Source organism: Carettochelys insculpta, chromosome 12, assembly GCF_033958435.1.
Source record: "Carettochelys insculpta isolate YL-2023 chromosome 12, ASM3395843v1, whole genome shotgun sequence".
NCBI lineage: Eukaryota > Metazoa > Chordata > Testudines > Carettochelyidae > Carettochelys > Carettochelys insculpta.
This window is the reverse complement of record NC_134148.1, coordinates 22,547,928-22,560,183: the sequence shown is the minus strand read 5'-3', so window position 1 is coordinate 22,560,183 and position 12,256 is coordinate 22,547,928. Positions and strand designations below refer to the sequence as shown.

At 49.4% G+C, this 12,256-nt stretch overlaps 1 protein-coding gene across 3 annotated transcripts in view; it reads left to right on the top strand.

Moving 5' to 3' along the window:
• Positions 1 to 9,239: 9,239 nt before the first annotated feature.
• LOC142019588 (tropomodulin-3-like) overlaps positions 9,240 to 12,256 on the top strand; it is a 66,931-nt gene continuing 63,914 nt past the window's right edge. For all 3 annotated transcript variants that reach the window (XR_012647112.1, XM_075006691.1, XM_075006690.1), the window contains exon 1: positions 9,240 to 9,322. The gene's annotated coding sequence lies outside the window, so the exon portion shown is untranslated. The remainder of the gene's footprint in view (positions 9,323 to 12,256) is intronic.

The following is a 12,256-nucleotide window of genomic DNA, read 5'->3' as shown; positions in this document are numbered from 1 at the left end:
CAGAGGTGGGAAAAGTACTCAAACAAGTTATTTGCATTAAAGTGCAGATGCTTTTGCTCTGGATACTTGAGTACAGTCTAGATGAGATATGTGTGTGCATGTGCACGTGCCTGCACCTCCTTTTGCTTCTGTATACTTGAGTGCAATCCAGATGTGTGTGTGTCCGGGTGTCCAGGGGACACCAGTGACTTGTACTTAAGTAACCCTCCCCCCAGCAGCTGTACGTTTATTCAAGTAACTTTTTGCATACTTTTTCCACCCCTGGAAATGAATAACTGTAACATAAACAGTGCTTCAGATCTAAGATGATGTTTGTCAGTGCATTTTGGATTAGGTTTTGATGTGATGTTAGATTATAAGCATGTTGTACCAAGGGTCATATTCAGGGCCAGTTGAGGTGTATGGTTGGGGCAGGCTTTTGTTAGCCATGCTTGTGGCTGGATTTTTTCACTTAAGGATGAGGTTTTCACTAGGATTAATCTGGGACCTGGAAGAACTAGGTGGAGGGAACTGGAAATATGCAGAGGTTCAGGACCTGGCTACAGCCTGGGAACAAACTGGATACAACACTCCAAAAGACAAAAAGAAACATCACTAAATCCAGGATGACATCATACTTATTCCAACACAGATAAGCAAAAATATGAAGTATCAACAACAGTGCAAAGTTAACTTAACATAAAAGTTACTCTGTCACTATTTAACTTCACGTTTGTTTAAACTGTTTGAAGTTTCAACTTTGACCCACCTATTTGTCCCACCTTAACATATTTCTGATAAGTTGAAACTGCATGGGTTCATTTGTACATAGAAATACACTCCCATAGTGATTTTCCCTTTCCCTTGGGTTCTGTTTTTGCCAATAAGTTACTTTTGTATCCTTATAGTTACAACTCTGACAGTCCAGGGCCTCTTCACAATTTATTTTTCAGTGGTTTGGCTGGAGGCAGTATTATTCCCCTGTTTGACAATGATTTTTAATTGTTTCTTTTTTTCTTTTACATCACAAATAGAATTTGCAATCACAAAATGAGAAACATAAGAACCAATCCTAATCTTAAAAATAAAGTGATACACAAAATGGTATACTGAATACATTGCACATATGCAATCATATGCCTAATAAATGCAGATATACACATGTCGGTATAGGGATATAATTACTGCCCTGAACCATGTTACGTAAAGGCAAGTAACACCGTATGTCTGTATTTTCATTTTTTTATTGTATGTTCTGTACTGCAGAATCATTCTTAGTTTTCCCAACAGCTTTAACTTAGAATTCAAAGATACCCAACACAACCAAGAAACCCAATAGCTGTTTTGCTGCAGGTTGCCAAAGTATCTTTGCATGAGAGTACTGAGACTGATTATCTTTATTGGTTGTATTTATACTACATGAGAATCCACACAGCACTTAGCTATCAAAAGTATGTCTAGAGTGTACTAGGCACTGTCTAACTCTTGAGATGGATTGTTTGGGGCCAATGCATTCTTCAATTGTATCAAAGTGGGTATTTACAAGAGATTTCAACAGCAAATGAAGCCCTTGTCTGCTCTGCACTTTCATCCTTAAAACGTTGCTAAGGGGTGTGAGAAAACACTGCACTGCACCTGATGTAGACAATGAAGCACCTCATTAGCAATGGTAAGTTGTGGTCAAGAAAATCTCTCCTGGCAACAAAGAATGACTGTACTACATGCTGTACAATGGTGTAGCTGTAGTACAGCCACACCGCTGTAATGTGTGCAGTGTGACGTAGCTGAGATGCTTATAAATTGTTTGCTAAATAATTTATTACAATATTTTTCCAGATATTGAAGTTTGATTGATCTATAATGTCTTGGGTCCTTTTCTCTCCCTTCTAAAGGTAGGAACTACGTTTGCCTTTCTCTAGTCCTCTGTGATCTAACCTATCCTTCAGAACTTCTTGAAGTTAATTGCTGCTGGTTCCAAGATTGCTTTAGCCAGTTCTTAAGTATCCCTAAATATCAAGGATAAGATTCTGACAGAATATGGACTGCATATCAAGGGAGCAGAGCTAAACTGTTTTCAGTAGCAGATTCTTCAGTAACACATGAAACTGCTCTCAGCCTGAGCTTAGCACCTTTCAAAAAGGTTATAAGGCACTTCTACTTGTTCACCTCTTCTTTCTTTATAGACCTACTCTGCTGACCATATCCTCTCCTGTCTCTGTCCTTTCAAACCTGTGATACTTAAGAGATTCATCATGTATTCTTTGTCTATACATGCAACTTGGTTTTTTGCCTTAGTCTCAGCCACAGACGTTGAATGATGATACTGCAGATCAGTTCCACACAAACGCCTGTAAGAAGTAAATAAATGACTTATCTAGTTCTGGCTATGCATCTTCCTTGTATTGCCATTGGCTGTACAGAGCTGTGATGGAAAGTCTGACTGTGTTGTACAATGTCTCCTGTTTTGTCTTTGGGAGCATGCAAATCATTTCAGGGAGAGCGCAAGTCTCAATACTGTGCAGACCTTCCCTGTGCTATGCTTTCCACACCCACAACAATCTTCAAATATTGTTGTTTATTTCAAACTCTGAAACAGGAATTACACTAATCTTTTGCGGGCATTATATTTGACTTTTGACACATACATTAGTCTGTCAGCTTAGAAGAGGCCTACATTCAGAGGACTGAAGGAATTTAATATATTGAGAAGCATTTGTGATAGTACTCTTGTCCTTATAAAAGTCTCTTCAATTACCCTTAGGCTGGGTGCCAGAACTACTGAGATTTGCTTTGTAGGTCTCTCAGCCAGAGCATTCACAAGCGAAACACAGCTATTATAAAACCCAGTCACATCACTAGCTGAACACTCCTAACCTTGTAGCTGGGTACACAAAGGGTGTTTTATACTGTGAAACAAAGCACCCTTAGATTGTCTCATTTTTACATATTTAACTATTCCATCTTAAGTTCACACCAAGAGGAAGAAACAATCTTGATTTTAATAAAGTACCCAGAGGAAAATCCAGCTCTTATTAAAGTCCGTGTGAGTTTTGACATTGACTTCAGCAGAACCAGGATTCCATCCGCTACCCCCCATTAATGTAATAGTTATTTTAGCTATTTGAAGTGAAGTATTTTATCATAGGATTTACATATGCTCTTTTACACAGAGTCTGGGTCTACACTAGAGGGTTCTTTCAAAAAAGCTGGGCCATTTTCCAAAGAACCAGTGGAGCGTCTACACACAAAAGGTGTTCTTTCAAAAGTGAATCAAAAGAATGTGGCCCTTTTTTCGGAGGCGCTCTTCTGCTCATGGATCATGAACAGCGCCTCCTTTTGAAACAATCTTTTCAAAGAAAGCATGTGTGGATGCTCTGCCAGCCCTTCTTTTGAAAGAGGGGGTCCTTCATGGCACCAGCCAGCTGGGGTATAGAGATGCCTTGGCCAGCACTCACAGAGCTCAATGCCCCCTGCATCCAGCCACACTCAAGGCACAGGGAGCCCCAGAGACACCATGGCAGGAAGCTGAGAGTGTGATGGGAATAAGCACTCGAACTGCTGACACCCACACCCTCTCAGCCACCCCTGCAGCGACCAGAGCCAGCATGGCCGAGAGCCAGCCACTGTGCAACCCCCAGGGACTCCCCACTGAGCCAGCAGAGGGGTCCCAGAAGCCAGTACCAGTCTGGATAAGAAGACCACTCTCCTGGACTGAGCCAGAGCTCAGGGACTTACTGGGGCTCTAGCATGAGGACATCATCCAGACAACCCGCGGGAAGAGGCACAATGTGCCCATCTATGGGCAGCTGGCCAATGGACTGAGCACCCATGGACACTCCAGCTGCACCTTGGAGCAGGTATGCTCCAAGGTGAAGGAGCCACGTCAGGGCTATGTTCAGGCAAGGAATGCAGCCACGCACTTGGGAACAAAGCCGGCCGCCTGCCCTGTCTACACAGAGCTCCATGCCATCCTTGGAGGCGAGGCAGCTTCTCCAACAGCATCCTCGACACAGTAGTGGAGGAGCCCCCTGTGGCATCCAAGAAGGAGCTAGTGCCACCCCCAGACCAGCTGGGACCCTCCACACAGAGCCAGACACCGAAGCCCCATCAGACAACAAGTCAACCAAAAGGACCTTGGTCATTGCTGTCCCATCAGAGTCCTCCAGCCAGCCAACCTCCACCTGGGTGTTTCCTGACATCACCCTGGGACCCTCCGGTAAGTGCTTGGCATGTCTCACATCCCTGGCCGGGGACTGCCTGCCCTTGCCATGGCTGGAAATGGGCCATTCACATGGGTGACAGCCTGACCCTAGATGTGCCACTGAGGAATGGCCCTCCTGGCCCCTTTTTCCCACAGCTATCCCTCTAATCCTCAGCCCAACGCCCCCCCTCCAATGCCCCTACCTCTCCATGATCCTTGCCCCATCCCAGCCTCATGGCTCTTGGCCCCCCCACCACCTTGGATGACTAAGACCCCTCCAAGCCCCTGTCCAAAGCCCCCCCATTATACATAGTTCCCCCCTGTAAATAGTTGTGAGGATGTTTTACTTGTTTGCAAAGTTTTAGTCAATTTAAGTAAACTGTTATTTTTCCACCCCCATGTCCCTCAAAGTTGTGGGGGATAGGGTGAGGGGTATATGGATGGGAGGACTCATAGGGGGATGGGGTGGGGGGAATGGGCAGGAGGGATCATGGGGGGCTGGAGTGGAGCTGCTGGCTGGGGAGCCTGCAGTGAGTGCCCTGGGAGGGGTCATTGGTGCTCACAGGTGAAAGCCTCTCTGTGGGCCTCCCCAGTGTGGAGCCCATTGCAGTAAGCTTGGCAGTCAGGGGCTTTGGCAGGCTGCTTGTAACCAGGGCTAGCCTCAACCACTCACGCCTGGAGGAAGGTCTCCCCCTTTGCCTCGACCAGATTGTGAAGGGCACAGCACAGACCTTGGGGACATGCTGCAGCTTGACATCAAGATGTGTGAGGAGGCACCTGAAACTTACCTTCAACTCCCTGAATGTACACTCGACTGGGTAGCATGCCTGGGTGAGATGGGTGTTGAACTACTCCTGGGACGGATTGTCGTGGCCTGTACAGGGCCGCACGATCCAAGGCTGCAGGGCATAGGCCGGGTTGCCTACCATGCACAGGGACATGGTGACATCCCTGAGCGCAAGCTCCTGCTGGGGGGATGTAGGTTCCCACCATCATCCTCCCACAGAGGCTGGAGTTGCGGAACACCCGTGCATCATCAGCTAAGCCCAACCAGCCCACATACATGTCCATGAACCGGCCTTAATGTTCCACCAGGTCTGCCAGCACCATGGAATGGTAGCCCTTGCAGTTCACGTATCGGCAATGCTGTTGTCCAGGGCTCAGATGGTGATATGGTGCCATTGATCATGCTAAAGCACTGCGGGAAGCTGAGGGTGGTGAACCCTGCAATGGCTGCATCCAGGTCCCCAACATGCATGAGCCTCCAGAGCAGCACCTGGTTGATTGCTATCATGACCTGTACGGAACAGTGAGTGAGCATACTTGTAAGTGTGTAAAGGGGTGCCCCTGCCCCCTCCCGTCTCCTCTCCCCTGCCTCCTCTCAGCCCCCCTGGCACTGGGCTTGTGTGAGGGTGGGGCATCATGGTCCCGTCGGGCTAGCCCTCCCCACCCCCCTGCCCTGCCCCCTCGCACCCTCTTGCCTGGCAGTTCCCTCCCACCTCCCCATGTCAGGCCAGTGAGTGACACATGTCTTACCTCCATGAGGACAGCCCTGACTGTGGACTTGCCCACCCCAAACTGCTGCCCCCGGAACAATAGCTGTCTGGAGTAGCCAGCTTACAGATTGTGGTGGCCATGTGATTCTCCAGGGACAAAGCAGTCTGCATCCATGTATCCTGGCATCAGAGGGCAGGGGTGAGCCAGCTGCGGAGCTCCAGGAAGGTGTATTTCTTCATGCAAAAGTTCTGCAGCCAGTGTGTGTTTTCCCACTTGGCAATGACCAGTCGGAGCTGGTGTGGCATCTCCAGAGACTCCAGGTGGCCTTGGTGGTGGGGTGGGGTGGCACAGCTGGGGCCATTGTGGGTTGGGGGCCCATATGACACGGCTCAGTCACCAGAAGAGATGGATGGCTGCTAGGACAGTGGCCAGGAGCCCAGCCAGGTTGTGCAGGCAGGTCCAGGGCTGCAGTGGGTCCACTGCTGTGAAGGCTGAGCTTCAGGACCCTGCACAGGCTCTGTAAAGCTGTGTGCAGCAGGGCAGGCCTCAGTAGCTGTGTCTACACGTGCACACTACTTCGAAGTAGTGGCACTAACTTCGAAATAGCGCCCGTCATGGCTACACGTGTTGGGCGCTATTTCGATGTTAACATCGACGTTAGGCGGTGAGACGTCGAAGCCGCTAACCCCATGAGGGGATGGGAATAGTGCCCTACTTCGAAGTTGAATGTCGAAGTAGGGACCGTGTAGACGATCTGCGTCCCGCAACATCGAAATAGCGGGGTCTGCCATGGTGGCCATCAGCTGAGGGGTTGAGAGACACTCTCTTTCCAGCCCCTGCGGGGCTCTATGGTCACCGTGTGCAGCAGCCCTTAGCCCAGGGCTTCTGGCTGCTGCTGCTGCAGCTGGGGATCCATGCTGCATGCACAGGGTCTGCAACCAGTTGCCGGCTCTGTGGATCTTGTGTTGTTTAGTGCAACTGTGTCTGGGAGGGGCCCTTTAAGGGAGCGGCTTGCTGTTGAGTCCACCCTGTGACCTTGTCTGCAGCTGTGCCTGGCACCCTTATTTCGATGTGTGCTACTTTGGCGTGTAGACGTTCCCTCGCAGCGCCTATTTTGATGTGGTGCTGTGCAACGTCGATGTTGAACGTCAACGTTGCCAGACCTGGAGGACGTGTAGACGTTATTCATCGAAATAGCCTATTTCGATGTCGCTACATCGAAATAAGCTACTTCGATGTCGGCTTCACGTGTAGACGTAGCTAGTGTGTGCAGGGACAGGGTATTTTGGAGGGGCCCTTTAAGGAAGCATGCGGCCAGCTCTCCTGGAAGGGCTCACCAGCCGTTCAACCCCGTCCCTGATGTTTCCTGGCCCATTCTTTTGAAAGGGCAGCAGGGGATGGAGGTGGGAGCTGGGGGTGCGGGGGGAAGGGGCAAGGGTTTGTTCTTCCCCCAGGCCATGTGGCTGACAGCAGGGAATGCAGAGGGGGCAGGAGCCAACTCGCTCCACTTCCCGCTGCCACTGATGAGCGCAGGGTGGGGCTAATCTATGCTGCTAGCACGAAGCCCCCAAAATGAAGGGCCTGGAATGGCTCTGGCTGCTGGTCCCTTGCTCCTTATCCCCACAGGAGGGGGGCACATGGCTTCTTGTGTCCCCTCACCTGTCACCTGTCACATGCTGTGCTGGCAAGAAGACCCGTTCGCCAATTTTGGTTGGACATATTCCTGGAGATCTCACCACATGACATCACCTTCAATTCCTCAAACCTCCAGGACAATCCTGGAGCTTTGGCGTCTACGTTCCCTATAAGCCACATAGCTGTGTGGCAGCCGATTTAGCGCTGCACAGGTGCCTGAGGGACCTGTCCAGGGGAGAGGTGGCATGAGGAAGGTGACCATCCGTCCCATATTAGGCAGGACACTCCTGTATTGGGGCACCAAAAAGGCATCTCTTCTTTTTTTTTTAAAAGGGACTAATTGTCCCGCATTTGGGCCTTCCGCCCACTGACCGTTTCCCAGGTACAGCTGCTGGTGGGAGAGCACTAGGTCACTTCCCCAAGCTTCAGGGAAGCATGGGTGGCTGCCACCTCCTTCCCAGATCCTCAGGACTTGGTGGAGCCAGGAGGACTGGCCCTCTCCCCCGCATATTTCCCTGTCCCATATTTCCGACAGGGAGATATGATCACCTTAGGCATGAAACTAGCCATGGCTCAGACCTGCCATATACAGGGGACTCAAACCCAGTTACAGCCAGGTTACCCCTCCCCTGGCCTGAATGCAGCCGTGGCTGAGGCATCACTCTCGTGGCCCCAACTCTGCCACTGCAGCCTGGGCCTGCAACCCACAGGTGCCACTCTGGGGAAAGAGAGACTGGGAGAGTCCTGACTCCACAACATAGCCCAGGAGCACTCCCCAGTATCCAAAACCACACATACTTGCTCCCAGCCCGGAGGCTGCTCGGCAACCTTCTTCTTCATGTCTGAGCCCCCTCCCACTGTCTGAGCCCCGCCGTGCCACCCCTCACCACATGAATTTTATGCCCCAGTAAGACAGTGTGGTGTTGCATGTCCCCTCCACATTGGTGCACATCACAAAATTCATTCTGCACATGGGTACCAACACTAGACGGCCACTGGCAGGCAGTCCCAGTTTGTGCAGCGCTGTGCACTACTACCACAGTGAAAGTGTCCTGCTTTGGCTCTCCCAGGAAAGCCTTTCCAGTGCAGACAAGGCCTGAGCCTCTCCGCCCGGAGTGCATTCCTACTGGGGACAAGAGAGTGGGCGGGTGCAGCCTGCTCTTGACTAAAAGGTCCCTCTCAAGAGGGGGGAACCACTAAAAAGACATGCGCCCCAAATAATTTGGGGGATAACTAAAAAGAAAAACAGGGACGGGAGTGGAGGTCAAAGGTTCAAAATGAGGGAGCCAGAGGGGGATACCGAGCAGAGAACCCCAGACAGTGCCCACTGCTCCTCGAAAGCATCGAGGGAGCCAGCGGATGCCACCCAGAGGAACTCTGCTTGGATTCGTGGGCAGAGGGCAGAACGGAAATAGGCCCCATAGTCATAAGCGCCTCCCTTGGCCAGCCTCCTCTCCCTGGTGTTGTAGATGGCTACTTTAGCCATAGCCAGGAGGAGGCTGACAAGGAGGTGCTGTGACTTAGTGGGGCCACAGATGGGGGCGTGCGAGGATCAGGAAGTGCAGTGAGAAGTGCAGCCAGAACCCCACCAGGAGGCTCTGGAGGAGCCGGAAAAGGGGCTGCAACCTGGCGCACTCCATATAGATGTGCACCAGGGTCTCCCTCACACCACAGAAGGAACAGGTGTCTGGGAGGGCAGTGGACCGTGCCAGGTACACGCCGGTGCTCACAGACCCCTAGAGGATCCTCCTGCTGCTGTCCCTGGGGGCCGCCAGACTAGGGTGCCCGGAGCCCGCTGCCTCGCTTTCACTCCACCTGCCGAATGAGAACGGGACAAGTTCCGGCTGCTCCGCGCGCCTATTCGCTCCCTTGGACTACAACTCCCATGACGCCCCGGGCTACCCCAGTCTCAGAGTGAGGGTGCGCAGGCGCACTGACCGGGTGTGGGCGCCTGAGTGAGCTGCTTCACAGGGGAGCAGCGGAGGACGCTGGGTGCCTGCCGCCGCCTAGGTGAGTCCGGGGGGTGAGTAGGGCCCGGCCCTGATGCAGCCCGCGGGAAGGCGGGGCCGGCTGGAGAAGTAGCTTGGGGGCGTCGGGCCGGCGCGGGCTGACGAGGGAGCTCCCCCTCGGCGGGGCTCTGGCGGCCTCACAGCTCCGCGCCCCGGACCACTTCCTCCTTCCTTTGCCAGCGCGCTCGGCCGCGGGGAGTCCCTGCCTCGCTGCCTGTCCGGCCCCCGGCTCGGCCGCTCCCTCAGTGTGCACAGGGCGCTCCCGCCGCCGCAGGTCGCGTTCCTCTGGCGCGGGGAGCAGCGTCCCCACTCTCCTCCCGCCCCAGCACCGGCGCTGTTCCCACACGCAGCCCGCCTGCCCTGGGGCTGTGCTGGTTGGTGGCTTAAGGCAGGGCTGAGCGAACTTCTTACATCGGGCGCCTATCTCGTCCGTCCCTTCACCCACCTGTCTAATGCAATCCGAACCGAGGGCGATTTCGGATAGGTTCATGTGAGAAAGCAGCCCACCCCTTTTGGCAAGTGTAAGACAATAGCTATGTGGAACGTAAAACCTTTTCTTTCATTGCTGTATAAATGTGACTCCATAGACACGCAATAATAACAGGTAAACATTTGTAATGAGGCGGATGAGCCTGAGACCCAGCAGTCAATCGTGCTGCATCCCCCCCCGCCACTTAGAAAATTTCACACCCTCTTCCCCCCCCCCCCCCCCATGGAGCTCCCTCCCTGCTTTGTGCACCTCTGGCTTAAGCCATTCTGGCCATCTCCTGGCCCTTCATGTGTTCTGGCAGGTCCCTGTGGTCTGTTGCTTTGAGACCTGCAGTTGTGTTTTGGTACGGACTAGAAAGAAATGCCCTGTCTGAAAATGGTCTTCATCCATGGTGATGTTGGTTCAGTATTTAATAATAAACCATGATATGTACAAAACAGGGTTTGGTTGCATAGGAATTATGGGGTTCATATGTCACCCACACCTGTGGTTGCATAGGAATTATGGGGTTCATATGTCACCCACACCTGTTTTTGGAAGTGTAATGTTTTTCTCTATAAACCTTGGAAGCATATGGGTGTAAAACAGCTTTACTTATAAATGTAATAGATAATCTTCACAGGTCACTTGGGTGAAAGAAATTAGGGTGAAAAAATTTGGTTAGTACTCTGTTTGGCGTTTTTCTGAGATATAGAGGCCTTGAACTGGCTTTTTTTTTAGAAGCATCTGTGCGTTCCTTTTTTTGTAATGGCTTTTATCTTTAGAAATTCAAGCCCTGTTTAGCTTGACAACTTTTTTCACAATTCTCTAAAATTCTTGGTGTTGTAAAATAACACCTGTTTAGCTTAGTAGCATTTTGGAGAAAGGAAGCCTTTGTTAAAAATGCAGGCTTCCTCCTTCCCTTCAACTGAAGCATGTAAGATAACAATGTACATCTTCTGAGAGCCCTAGCCACTTCTCTACCAAAACCATGGAAAGGACGCATCTCTCTACATTTGCTTTATGTGCCCTACAACTTAAAAATTATTTATAAGCACGGTTTTTAGAAGGCTACTTACCAAGAAATGCTTTTCTGGTATACCTGTAGTTAACAGAAGGATATGTACTAGATGGAGTGTTAATGTAAAAGTCTTCCGGTTATGAAAACTGCATGTCTCATGAGACTGTGTTCCAACAGGAAATAGGCCCATTGTAAAGACAGGTTTACATCAAGACAAACTTGAATGACAAGGCTCAGTTGGGCCTTTTTGTGTAAATGCTTTTCTGTTTCTGTATGCACTGAGATTGTCGTGAACAAACACTTGCTTCTGAAAGATGAAATAAGACCTAATATTCTAAAATGTGGTGTTAACATCTTTAAGTTAAAACAAACAAACAAAAAAAAAAAAGCACACTAGAGGAAGGGAGAAACAAATATTGTAAAGATTTAAATAATTGCTGTGTGCAAAGTTAGAGGATATTTGAGCACTCCCAGAACGTAATTTAAAACAGGAGAATAGAGAGCAGGTTATTTTTAGTTTAAAAAAAAAAAAAAAAAAAAAAAAAAAAAATCAGATAATACATACTGAAACAACTGTATTTATAATACTGTAACCATGTTGCATTAGATACAAGAAAAATAGTATCTGGGTGAAACAAAAATTATTCTAAGGAAGTTCATTGCATGTTAATATGTCTTAAAGGAAATTTACTTTAATACAAATAATGATTCCTATACAATTATTTTGCTAACAGTTTGGGAAATGATGATATATACAATCAGTGTTCCATGGAACACTGGTGTTCCACATGACGTGAATGGATGTTCCATGCAAAAATTTTCATGCTAGCAATATTTTTCCTTCTAAAATAGTAAATATAATGTAATGGGAGGTTTGGCATAAGGCTAAAGGCCTAAAACAACTGTCAATGCTTTGTTAACGTACAGCAAAGCTAAAGGCCTCAAACCTGAACAACAGTAGGTTAAAACAAAAATTCTGGTAGGTAGATTCTGCCCACAGGAATGCAGCAAGAAACACAGCTGATAAGTCAGAGTCTGAAAACACAAAAACACCTAAAAACTCTCAGAGCTAGGCACTTAGGGATAGACGCAAACACATCCTGCTTGGTACCATACACTCCCCATCCCCTCCCCATAGATAACAGCTTAGCACTAGGTACATTCCAACCCAAGTTCAGGAACAGGTTGTAATGACAGCATGATGGACAGCGTTGTTTTGATGGTACCATCCTTATCCCCCAAGTTAATGGGTAGATCTAGTTACATCAGGGGGTGTCAATGTATTACAATGAGGGGGTTGTACCTGGATACATAACTTGTTCATACCTGTGTATAAAAGTGTGTGTAACGGGGACTGTGTTGAAAGACCTAGGGGATGATGGAGCCCCCTTGCCGACAACTGAGTTGCATCCATTGTCACAGGGTAAATATGTACCAATGTAAAC